We start from the raw sequence: 13,714 nt of genomic DNA, 5'->3' as shown, positions 1-13,714 counted from the left end.
CAGGTTAAATTCCAGCACAGAAGCTTGTAACATATTCTACATAAGAGAAATAAATTTAGGTGGAACTATATCATAATTTAATAAATCTAAAACTTGATTAACGGTTCCATCCACAATTATTTCATTGCAGCTAAACTAAAAAGATATATCATATGCTTATTTTAAAAATTGGATGGTCCATAGTAGGGCCATAATAGTTAATAAAAGCAACATGATTATTAAAATGTTAAGAAAATGCTCCAGAAGGATCTAGAAGAAACCGATTAGTTGGCCTCTTTCAGCCAGGATTCAGGTCTGGCTATACTACTGACAAACTAATGATTGTATTTGTTGATATCCTTTGGCAGGGGATAGCACATCCACCTAGGTGTTCCTTAATCCCTCAGCAGCTTTTAGACAGTCGGGGCTCAGAGAATTGGGAATGGCCTTTCTCCAGGATGATTTCAATCAATATTGATGAGGGAAAGAGGTCAAATCAGAGGCCTCTATTCTGGGGATGTCCTTTGTGGCTTTTCTCTTCCTCTCTATTTCTATTTAACATCTACATGACATCATATAGATGTGCCAGATGGTGCTATTATCAGTTTGCTAATGCTCACTTACAATTTGTTGAGGACAATCCTCACAATGGATCCTTCATTTTATTTGCAACCTACAAATAAAACAGACTGAAACCAGCAGGAAAATGTCATTGTTTTTCCAGTTTTGGGCGAGAAAACTATTCATGCTGCTGTCAATATGTGAATAATTAAGTATCTTATTTCTTTTTCATATGGCCCGGTAATTATTCCCAGTATGAAAGTTTCTGGCCTCTTTTCTATTTATTGATTTATAATTTCTTCTATTTGTATTTTAATTGTTTGCCAAAATTGTTTTACCTTCTGGCAGGACCACCACATGTGATAATAAGTTCCTTTTTGATGTTTACAAAAACAATGACATACCATCAGAAGACAAGGTGATCAGAAAAATTATGGAATGTGCAGGAATGGATAAGCTCACAAAGGAGATACAAGAAAAAGATGAAACAGATTATTACTTAGTTTGGGAGAAATGGTATAAATGGTTGGAGGAGAAAGAGGAAAAAGAAAGAAGGGGGGAAGAAAACTAAACAATGGTTAAATTAGGTGGAGAAATATGGAAACAAATGGGAAGATATAAGTTGTGGAAAGGAAAATAGGTACCTTTATGTTAAATGTAAATAAAATATTTAGATTAGGAGAATATGATATACTAGGAATATATGTATAAGAGATAGATTAAAATAAGAAAGAGAAAATGTATAAATATAGATTACTGATGCGAAAATGTTGACAAGAAGAAGATGTAAAGATCAATGTTTGTTTCTTTTTTTATGATTTCACTTGATATTATGTTTTAGCATTATGAAACTTTAATAAAAAGCATTTTAAAAAAGTAAAGGTACCCATATCAGATATGAGAAAAACCCGATATATACTGTATATTCAGGCAATTCAAAGTCACTAAATAAGAGTCAGAGTGTGAGCAGTCCAACACTAAGCCTTCACTCAGTGATCATCCACAATCAGCTGGAAAGTGGGCAAAGAAAATCAATGTCACTAGTAATTGGAGTTAACCTAAGGTAAGTTGGAAGTTTTCTACTTGAGAAAGCAGAAAAACATTCCTACTTTCTATAGCCTACTTTGATTATTTCTTCCACACATGTTGTCCTTCTTTTGTTATTTACACACAATCCACATCATTCCATGTATAAAGGTCTATGACAAGAAGTTTTATTCAGTTATTCAAATGTTCTTGTATCTCAAGAACATTTGTTGTTCTATTAGCACCTCAAGGGACAATGAATCAGTCAATGCAGCCTTCTGTTCAACAGTGGCACTAGAATATATACTTCTCTCTTCAAACAAATGGTTATGCGTAGGAGTTCCTCATTAATAATGAATACAATCCCAAAGGAGGATAGGTAAGGAGCATTACAGAAGACAAGTTCCTGACTTGTTCTTTGTTTCTGTATGTGATAACAATCAGATGCTTAAGATGCATCTCTAATTTGTTTTATTTAATTTCACCATGAACATTGTCTAGCTGCATATTAGTCACTATATTCTATGTTCAAATACTTGCTAGATATCAAATGGCCACAATTCATCAGGCACACAAGATCCAAGAGTTGCAGATCCGTGAAAAAGGAAATAATTCACCAGAATTATGATAAAGAACATTTAAATCTATATTAGAATAGAGATTTTTTTTTTATTTTTCTCTATTTGCCCTATATATCGAGATATAATTTACAAATCAATATATAGTATCACAGAAAGTTAATTAACACAGAGAGCAACAACTGGTTTTCTATTTACCCTGCCATCTCTTATGTTCAGAACTGAATTTGTAAAATAATAATAATGAACAGTCATCATCAAAATGAAAGGTCTGGCTGGAAAATAAGACCAGCATGCTAAGATCAGATGCAAGCAAGCTAGAACAGATGAAATAAAAGAAACTGAACAGCAAGAAGAATACCTGATCAAGAAATATAACCAGAAACAAGTAAGATTAAGGAAGCATTGGAAATAACAAAACAACAAATAACAGTTATACGAAGAAAATCAGATATGAAACTCAAGCTGCACACTATAGGCAGAATCTCCAATTTCAGACAAATCAGAAACATTTCTACCAATCCATCAGTGGAAAGACTGATCTAGTGAACTAGTCAACATCTGACAAAGAAGAAACAGTGCAGTTCAGGGCAACCCAAAGAAATATAATAATATAATAAGACTGCAGCTTTGATAAAGGAGGTGGGTGAGAATAAAGAAAAGGATGAATAAAAGAACTTGTAATAACAGCAGCAATTGTGAAGAAAAGGGAGAAGACGACCCAGAATTAGTCAGCACCAGGTGAAGATTCACTGCATGGTTTTTGGTTGAAACATTGGTCTACACCTACTCGTTGACAAGCAGTTTAACAACATACTGGGGGGGGGAGGTGTAATTGAATATTGCTAACCTCTGGCAAAACCTACCGTATTTTTTGAAGTATAAGACACAACAGAGTATAAGACACAGCTTAGTTTTTGGGGAGGAAAATAGGAAATCTGCCTACCAGGTATTCATCTGGCTAGCGTCCTTAGTCTCGTCAGTTTCAGCACATTAGTTCGCTTGTTTTTGAGTGTGCGCACACTTTTTATCCCCTACTTGGGGATAAAAAACAACTTCTAAAGCACAGCTGATCTTTGGAGAGAGAAGCAATGAGAAAAGCAAGTGTGGAAGATCGCTTCACTCACTAGCGCCTCGTTAGGGCTGAAAAACAGCTTCTAAAGCACAGCTGAGGGAGCAGCAATGAGAAAAGCAGGCAAAGCACGAAGATCGCTTGCTTCACTCGCTAGTGTCTCGTTAGGGCTGAAAAAAAGCTTTGAAAAAGCTACATTCGGAGTGTAAGACGCACCCAAATTTTCAGCTTCTTTTAGGGGGAAAAGTGTGTCTTATACTCCGAAAAATATGGTACATAACAAGGCAAAGTATTACATGGCCAGTATGTTTAAAAAAACAAACAGGCAAAGCCCATTATCTACTAACTAACCATTGTTAACTGATGTAGTAGCTGAAGCAGTCCAACAGCAAGCAAACTCTTTCCACATGAACAGAAAGGAAACAGCCCAAACAGCACAGGAACAAAAGATCAGCTCTTAATAAACAAGATGTTTTTTGGAAAACTGCAAGAGAAGGAAGACCAACTTGAATAGTTTGGATTGATTACAGGAAGGCACTCGATTCCCTGCCACATGATTGAATAATCAAGTGCGTAGAAGTAACAGGAGTCAGTAGAAGCATCACAAGCTTTGTGCAAAGATCAGTGGCCGAATGCAAGACACGGTTGCTTGTCAATGATGATAAACTAAGAGAGGTTAATATTGAGAGAGGAATCTTCAAGTATCTTTTAAGAATCTTTCACACCTAGCACTATTATTTGTCATTGCATTGATTCCTCTGTCAACAATACCGAAAAAGTCAGGCCATGGCAATCAAACTTCAAAAACATCTGACAGGCTATCACACCTTCTTTACATGGCCAATCTGATGCTATATGGAAAAACACCATCTGAAATAGAATTGCAACTAAACGCTATCTGTATATACAGCCAAGGTATTGCAATGGAATTTGAACTGGACAAATGTGCCACCCTCATTATCAACAAGGGAAAAATAGGGAAAACTGAAGGAATCAAAATGCCCAATGGAAATAACATCAAGAGTCTGGGTGAAGACAATTGCTACAAATACCTAGGCATCTTTCAACTGAGAACATGACAATATCACATACACTACAGTGAAGAAGAAAATTAGAAGTGAATACAGCATGAGGATGAATAAGATGTTAAAAGTCCGAACTCAATGGAAGAAACACCATCAAGACAGTTAACACCTGGGCAATCCCAATCATTAGATACACAGTTGGAATAGTGGACTGGACTCAAGCAGAATTAAATACCCTGGATAAGGCAACCAGAAAAATAATGACAATGAATCAGGCCCTTCATTCACTCAGGGATGTTGACAGACTCTACTTACCAGGAAAAATGGCTGGGTGTGGAATGTTACAAGTACATCAGGGCTCTGTTTTAGGCCCAGTAATCTTCATCATCTACATCAATGACTTGGAGAAGGGGATAGATGGGAAACTCATCAAATTTGCAGATGACACCAACCTAGCAGGAATAGCCAGCATTCCAGAAGATAGGCTTAAGATACAGAAGGATCTTGACAGACTTGAACATTGGGTGCTATCTAACAAAATGAAATTAAAAATGAAAAAGTAAGTTTCTACATTTAGGCAAGAAAAACAAAATGCACAGGTACAGTGTATGTGGTATCTTGCTCAATAGTGATGACTTTGAGAGGGATCTTGGAGTCCTAGTGGACAATCATTTAAATATGAGCCAGTAGTGTGCTGCAGCTGCCAAAAAAAGCCAACACAATTCTAAGCTGCATAAAGAGAGGGACAGAAGCAAGATCACGTGAAGTATTACCATCACTCTATAATGCCTTGGTAAGGCCACACTTGGAACACTGCATCCAATTTTTGTCACCACAATGTATAAAAGATGTTGAGACTCTAGAAAGAGTGCAGAGAAGAGCAACAAAGATTATTAGGGGATTCAAGGATAAAACATATAAAGAACGGTTGCTGAAACTGGATATGTCTAGTCTTATGAAAAGAAGAATTAGGGGTGAGATGATAGCTGTGTTCCAATATCTCAGGGGTTGCCAAAAAGAAGAGAGAGTCAAATTATTCTCTAAAGCACCTGAGGGTAGAACAAGAACCAATGGGTAGAAACTAATCAAGGAGAAAAGCAACTTAGAACTAAGGAGAAATTTCCTGACAGTTAGAACAATTAATCAGTGGAACAACTTGTCTCCAGAGGTTATAAATGCTCCAACACTGGAAGTTTTAAAGAAGAGATTAGATAACCCTTTGTCTGAAGTGGTGTAGGGTTTCCTGCCTAAACAGGGGGTTGGACTAGAAGACCTCCAAGGTCCCTTCCAATTCTATTATTCTATTCTATAAGACAGCTGAAGAAAAAAACGCCATTGAAAGAATACCTGAAGGACAGTGAATAAGATGCACTGAAACTAGTATAACATGTAGGTTTACTGAGTACTGAAGAGACCAAACTGCCCTACAAGAAAAACCAAAGGAAAATAGAAAAGAGACATGGCAAGGTAAAGTATTCCATGGCCTGTACATAAAAAATTAGCTGGCAAAGCAGATAACAACAAGGCCTTACAATGGCTAATAGCAAGAAAGTTCAAGAAAGGTGGGGGAGGGGCCCTAGTTCTGGCTGCAGAAGACAGAGTCTTATGAACAAATGCATTTAAAGCCAGAATTGGATGCTAAAACCTTAATTTCCCAGCATTATAAATTATCAGAGGGAGGATGTTTGCAAAACTGAATCCTTATTCTATGATTTCAAAAAGCATAAGAGTTGGAGCATGAAGAAAATATAGAAGAAAAATGAGAGATAAGACAAGAGCAAGTAAATGTACATTTAACATTGTTCTTTGAACTTCCTTTTCATCATCACTGTTTGAAGCATTATATTTACTTAAATACACAAATGCAACTCATGATAAAACCAAAGATGTCAAAGCCTAGATTTTTTTCCCATTCTGAAATCTATGGTTATGCTTCTCTTCTACAGCATTAAAATTCTGGACAGGGCACTATAGGGGACATATACAGAATTTTAAAATGACCAGCTGCCCTGTGAAACAGAAGCACAATGAAGAACTGTCACCTTCACTTGCTGTTACTATGACAACTGGAGCTGGGGCACTGTCTTTTCCGAAGGTGAAATTGTTATTTGGTCTTCCCTTTCATGGTGTGAATGAAATAGAAAATAGGCTTTGTTTCAAACCCAGAACAAACACTTGCATTCCAGAAATTCTACTAAGCTATTTCAGGTCAGTTATGGTTTGATTGTTCCAGGTTTGAGATGAAATAAAATTCATATAAGGTGAGTAGAGCAAAGGTAGTATGCAGTGCCTTCTTCTTCTAGCTTCCATCCATCAGTTTCCAGCATATCCCCCAGCACAACCAGTTTCAATTTTGTTAGTGTTTTTCCTTCCCTCCCCCTCCTCAGCTGTTCCTATTATGGTCCCACCACAGCAATGTTTCTCAACCTTGGCCACTTTAAGAGTGGTGGACTTCAACTCCCAGATTTCTCCAGCCTGCTGGCTGGCTGGCTGGGGAATTCTGGGAGTTGAAGTCCACCTCTCTTAAAGTGGTCAAGGTTGAAAAACACTACAATACATTATATATCTCACCAGACCACCTTTCCCAAATTTTACCAACACTGTCCCTTCTTCTCCTGCCTCCATTCATCTGCCAACACAGATATATTTGGCTCTTACCCACTGTCATCCTCCCTCCCCCCAATAATATCCCTCATTTCATTCTATGCACATCAGTAGATAATATCATTTCATTCTGTACACTGGCCAAACTATCCAAAGCATTGGACTGCAAGCCTGAGAGAAAGCACTACTTTTTTAAACAAAAATTCCTATTTTGAGGCTGAATGGAGGAATACAAATATTAAAAGAATGAAACAAAGAAAATATATTTGCTTTATAATGTGTGAGTCACAAAGTTAATTTACTCCATTTACCAGAAAGAGAAATCCTGAAAGGTATAGTTTTCTGCAGCTCTTTGACCCTGGAGAACTATTTAACTTACAAAACTATTACTTATGAAATTGATAAATATTCTAGTTCTCTCTGAAGTTCTTATGTGCAAGTAGTCCTGGCCACCCACACAAAAATAAATAACTTAAATTAGTACGTGGCCCAGGAGGCCCACATCAATTTCATTTTCTACCACAGTTACTTTAATGAGCATCCAGAAGACATAAAAGTTTAATTTACACAGAGTGTTCTTGATTCCAAACCCCTTTCCTAGGTCTTGTTGGAATAACAATGAGCAACAAGCTTGAATATTTCATTTCTTTCACGTTCTTAAACCACTGTTTCCCATAAAATCTGCACAAGCAAACTACTTTTGGGCAGCTCTTGCAAAGAGTATTTTGTTGCCAGACTTCCAGAGCATACTTAAACTGTATTTTCCTTGTTCAGACATTATAAGAAAATAGTTTAGCTAAGAAGGTAGTGTCTGCTAGTTCTTATCTGCACTTCTTTCCATTCAATACCTAAACAGCATTAGTTGCATTTCTGGATGACTTCTGGAGGGTGATACACTCATCCAGGCTCTCCTGGATTTCTCAGGAGCTTCTAAATCAGCTCAGGAGGTTGAGAGGCCCAGTTTTACAGTGCTTCTCTTTCCGCTAAGTAGGAGAATTCTAATTGGCATCGGAGGGAGAGATAAGCCTAGACCCTAACTAAATGGGGTGACTCAGAACTTTTTTTTTCCTCCTCCACTGCTATTTAACAGCGACATGCAATAACCAGATGAGGTCTTCTGTTGGCATGGGGTGAACTGAATCCTTAGCATGCTATGTTACAAATCTCTGCCCTGGGTTGTACAAGTGTTGCTTTAGTTCAGGGCTGGGAAACTATGGCCCTTTTATGACATGTGGACTTCAACTCCCAGAATCCTGAGCCAGTCATGTTCTTCTTTAGTTGCTTATCCAGTGCATAGAGGCAATAAGGATCTGTATAGAGATGAACAGGTTGTGACTGTCAGCCTTACAAGGTAGTCCAGACAAGAAACACACCTAGATGAACTTTGCTGTAAGGTTATATGAACAGAATCTTGCAAGACTGAAAGTATTTTTTCCCCTCTTCTCTTTTTAGCCTCTGGAAAACTAAGGAGAGTCCCTTCTGAAATGCTTCCCATACGTATTCCCCCACCCCACCCCGCAAACTGAGCTACCTCTTATCAGACTGTTGCCTAGGCTACATATCCCACTTAATGATGGCAACTAGGACTACCAGAATTGCCATCATTAATGGTAGTCATGTGATGCCATATTTTACAACTTCATTATTTAATGACCAAAATTCCCATCATAATCACCGTTATAATCTGAGGACAAACAGTAGTCTTTCAAAATTTTCACTGATGTGATTATTTTACCAAAGTTGAATATTACTAACCGTAATTCTAAACTAAAAATATTCTGTCATTGTATGCACAACCCTCTAGTGGAAAAACACAGAAAATAGGAATGATTCCCATCTGTTATCAGCAAGCCTGATATAGTTTGGATCAAAATCAATAACAAGATACTTACAGTACTAATAATTAAAAATTATTTAGTTTGTATTCACACTTTTTCCAATGAGTTTTTAGCAATGAACCAATTAAATATCAATAATAATAATAATAATAATAATAATAATAATAATAATAATAATAATAATAATAATAATAATAATAATAATAATTTTATTTCTATACCGCCCTTCTCCCGAAGGACTCAGGGCGGTGTACAGCCTATTAAAAGCACAAAGACAGACATCAATTTAAAAATAATTAAAATTATTAAATAATTTTGGCTCAGATTTAAAACCCCCAAAATTTAAAACACCCAATTTAAAATTTACATTGATAGCCCGGCCTGGCGGAATAGCAGGGTCTTGAGGGCACAGCGAAATACACGGAGGTCGGAGATCTTACGCATTTCCAGGGGCAGTTCATTCCACAGGGCAGGGGCTCCCACAGAGAAGGCCCTCCCCCTGGGTGTCGCCAGCCGACATAACTTGGCCGATGGCACCCTGAGGAGACCCTCTCTGTGGGAGCGGATTGGCCGGTGGGAGGCTATTGGTGGCAGAAGTCGGTCTCGCAGGTACCTGGGTCCTATGCCATGGAGCGCTTTAAAGGTGGTGACCAACACCTTGAATCGCACCCGGAAAACCCCTGGGAGCCAATGCAGCTCGCGCAGGAGGGGTGTCACGTGGGCACAACAAGTTGCGCCCATAACCATCCGCACGGCCGCGTTCTGGACCAGTTGGAGCCTCCGAGTGCTCTTCAAGGAGAGCCCCATGTAGAGAGCATTACAACAGTCTAGCCGGGAGGTGACAAGGGCGTGAGTGACCGTGCGCAAGGCATCCCGGTCCAGAAAGGGCTGCAACTGGTGAATCAGGCGAACCTGATAAAATGCCCCCCTGGCCACGGCCGTCATGTGCTCTTCTAAAGATAGCCGTGCGTCCAGGAGGACACCCAGATTGCGAGCCCTCTCTGTGGGGGGCAGAGATTCACCCCCAATAGTCAGCGATGGCACCAGCTGACTATATCGGGATGCCTGAAGCCACAGCCACTCGGTCTTGGAAGGGTTGAGTCTGAGCCTATTTCTTCCCATCCAGACCCACACGGCCTCCAGGCAGCGAGACATCACATCAAGGGCATCGTTGGGGTGGTCTGGGGTGGAGATGTACAGCTGAGTATCATCAGCGTACTGATGGACTCTCACCCCAAAACCACGGATGATCTCACCCAGCGGCTTCACATAAATGTTGAACAGAAGGGGCGAGAGGACCGACCCTTGTGGCACTCCCCATGCGAGGCGCCTCGAGGTCGACCTCTGCCCCCGCCAACACAAACTGCGAATGGTCGGAGAGGAAGGAGGAGAACCACCGCATGACGGTGCCCCCTATTCCTAACCCCCTCAACCGTTGCAGCATGATACCATGGTCGATGGTATCAAAAGCCGCTGAGAGATCTAATAGGACCAGGACAGAGGAGTAACCCCTGTCCCGAGCCCTCCAGAGATCATCCACCAACGCAACCAATGCCGTTTCTGTGCTGTACCCCTGCCTGAAACCCGACTGGTACGGGTCCAGATAGATAGTTTCATCCAGGTGCCGGGGAAGCTGTTGTGCCACCACACTCTCAACAACCTTCGCCACAAAACGAAGGTTGGAGACCGGATAGTAGTTAGCTAATTCAGTCGGGTCCAGGGAAGGCTTCTTGAGGAGGAGCCTCACCACTGCCTCTTTCAAGGCGGCGGGAAAGGCACCCTCACTCAAAGAAGCACTTATAATCCCCTGGAGCCAGCCTCGTGTAACCTCCCGGGAGGTTCTTCTTAAAGTGCATTTCTTAAAACTCAACAATTAGATTTTAAAGGCAATTACTCCAATTATCCTTACAGACATAACATAAAGATCCCCAGGTGATTGACACAATACAAGACAAAATCTCATGCCACAAGCACAGAAGGAAAACTCTGTGGATGTGGTAATAATACTTTGAAGTTCCCCTGGCTTCACATCTATATGAAGAACAGCACCCCTTAACAGCATTCCTGAAGCCCCACTTATTGGAATTGCTAAAAACAGTTGTTAAAATTCATGTATTGTAAACTAGAGATGAAGACTAAGCCATTATTAATTCAAACTCCGGCTTAGTGTTCTGTGCAGATTTGATGACAAGTTAATTTCCAATTGCTGATCCAGTGTTGCATTTTAAGCAAGAACAAGTGAAGTGCTTTGTGAAATCTAATGTTAAAAGAGCAGCTGAAGATGGCAGTAAATGAATGGGTTGCAGTTATTTCTTGGACATACTGATTTTCAACATATACATTGTCTAGAGAGGAAGAATTCTAGATTCTACTTGCATTTTGAAACGGTCCAGTTACTTAGTTATTAAAGAATTTACATTATAGACCAAAAAGCCCAAACCCAATCTTACTTTTCAGGTAGGATTTAGGTTATATGCTGTCCCAAGATCTGATCACAAGCAAAGGTAACAATGTACACCACAAATAAATTTTTATTAAAATATTTATGTTTTAAGAGAAACCATAGTATTTGCAGTGTGATTAATCTAACAAAGTCAGATTTCTTTTGATATTATTCTAAACATAAATGAAATCAGCCATTTGATGAACATTGTCCCAAACTCTGCTTCAATCACCCCTATTTCTGTTTTTCTTGCAGTAATCACCGATTTCTTCATATTTCGTTCAGCAAATGCAACAAATCTCTTATTTAGGTTCAAGTAGATCAATTATTTAATCAATGCTGCAGTAACACAACTAGGGTCATTACTTAGTTGTACATGGTTCTCAAAATGTGCAAATAATCCTAATCATTTAGAATTTTGTTTTAAGCCTTTCTCCTTTCATATGTGTGTGTGTGTGTGTGCGCGCCCATGCGCATGTGCATGTGTGTTTGTGTAAGTTAAAGATAAAAAGGTAAAGGTTCCCCTCACTCATATGTGCTAGTTGTTCCTGACTCTAGGGGGCGATGCTCATCTCTGTTTCAAAGCCGAAGAGCCAGAGCTATGCGAAGACATCTCGGTGGTCATGTGGCTGGCATGACTAAACACCAAAGGCGCACGGAACGCTGTTACCTTCCCACCAAAGGTGGTCCCTATTTTAATACTTGCATTTTTTATGTGCTTTCGAACTGCTAGGTTGGCAGAAGCTGGGACAGGTAATGGGAGCCCACCCCATTACATGTCACTAGGGATTCGAGCTGCTGAACTACCGACCTTTCAATTGACAAGCTCAGCGTCTTAGCCACTGAGCCACTGCATCCTTTTAAGTTAAAGATAAGCCCTTCAATACTGATAAGTTGCTATCCAAGGTGCTGATATTTTGTTCCACTTAGATAAAGCTCAAAGGTGTGGAAAAGGATAAAGAACCCATAAGCTCATAAACTATATAAATTCTATATATGCTGGCATATTTTGGATCCACTTTTAATGTCTTGTCAGAACATTAAAGCAGAGAGAACATAAATGTTTTTAGTTTCTTCTAACCATGTTGTTTAGTTAGGATTCTTCAAACTAGTTATCTTCCAAAAGCTTAATAATGCACAGGAAATTTAGCTGAAATTACTGGCTGAAGATTGGTGGGAGTGAGTACTCACAAAAGGTTGACAAAATAATGAGACTTCTGAAATACCCATTCCTATAACATCAAGGATATTTATGAGTTGTTCAGGGTCTTTCTTTAAGTAAAACAGAAATTGTGTTATTTTTCAGAACTGTGACAATGTACTCACCATCTGTCAAGCAGCTCAAATTCTCAGTCACATGATTAATTCTCCCAGTATTTCCTTTGGTCGTCTCCTGACAGAAATGGTATTCTCTAAAACAATACCTTGTATTTTAAAATGGTGGGTTTCTTTTTAAAAAACACATCTTTGTAAAGAAAAAAATGAAGAATTTATTTATTATTTATTGCAACATTTATTTAGTAGAAATAGTTATTCGAATAACTTCTGTTTAAGATAGTCAAAGCAACAGCAAAAGGAGAGAAGAGATTCATCCCTTCTTGTGAAAGCCCTCAACTATCGTGAGAAATTATCTTTTAAAAGAATAGATCCAAATGTCCAGTTACAAAAAAAGCAACTTATTTTGGAAAGGGAAAATAAAAGAGAATAAGGGAAGGTAGCAAATTATGAACCTAGGATTTTAAATAAAACAGTTAGTCAGCCTAATTTACATGCTAGATTTTCATAACATATGTAGAAAGCATCTTGGTTTCTGTTTGAATCTAGATTGTTTTTTTCTCCTCTCCAAAAGCAAAAGTCTCACAGGCATCCTAAGATGAAACAACTTTGTTTATCCACTCAAGTTATATATAAATATCAGAAGTTGGGAGCCTAGTCTTCTAGGCTTAACCAACCTTTTCCACACAGTGCAGCTAGCCACTTCTAACCACACAAGAACTTAAGTTACAGATGGTTACAGCTTATTCAAATTTCTCTAAGCTCTATCAAAATACAAATATTAGAACACATTTTTTGAAAAGCTGAATTGTTGCATAAATACTACTCTAAATTCTTGAAAAGCCATTGATCTGTTTTGATAATACTGAGCTACAGTAGCTAATGATCAGATGAAAATGTACAGCAACTTTCTATATTCATATATATGCCAACCCTGTGGATAAACAAGTTCTACTGAAAAATTGCTGGCATTGATATAATATGATCTACAGGGAATAAATCTCTTTATAAATTTCATTTCCAGCAGCGAGCTTCCAAATGTAATAACTCTTTCCTTTTTTAAAAATTACAGAATGTTACTGTATGCCTTGTTATACTACGTTTCAATTATTTCAATATATAATCTAAAAGCCAAATATTTAACACTGTAATATCCAATTTAGGAAAATGTTTGACTTTAGACATTTATGGAGAATGAGGGCTAGAATTTCATGTTCTAAAACAGAGTTAATATTGAGAAACATATCCAATTCCGTTACAGTAATGGGAAATAAAAGCATATGAGTCATTAGTCCAACACCATGGCAGTTTTT

At 38.5% G+C, this 13,714-nt stretch overlaps 1 protein-coding gene across 1 annotated transcript in view; it reads right to left on the bottom strand.

Annotated features, from left to right (window-relative positions):
- The window catches only part of PTPN5 (protein tyrosine phosphatase non-receptor type 5), a 52,993-nt gene extending 40,502 nt beyond the window's left edge, over positions 1–12,491 (bottom strand). Inside the window, exon 1 of the mRNA XM_070957431.1 lies at positions 12,453–12,491. The gene's annotated coding sequence lies outside the window, so the exon portion shown is untranslated. The remainder of the gene's footprint in view (positions 1–12,452) is intronic.
- Positions 12,492–13,714: the final 1,223 nt, after the last annotated feature.

This window comes from Pituophis catenifer, unplaced genomic scaffold, assembly GCF_029215685.1.
Source record: "Pituophis catenifer annectens isolate HBS135680 unplaced genomic scaffold, rPitCat1.0.hap2 SCAF_1, whole genome shotgun sequence".
NCBI lineage: Eukaryota > Metazoa > Chordata > Lepidosauria > Squamata > Colubridae > Pituophis > Pituophis catenifer.
The sequence above is the reverse complement of the archived record's forward strand: the minus strand, read 5'-3'. Positions and strand labels throughout refer to the sequence as shown.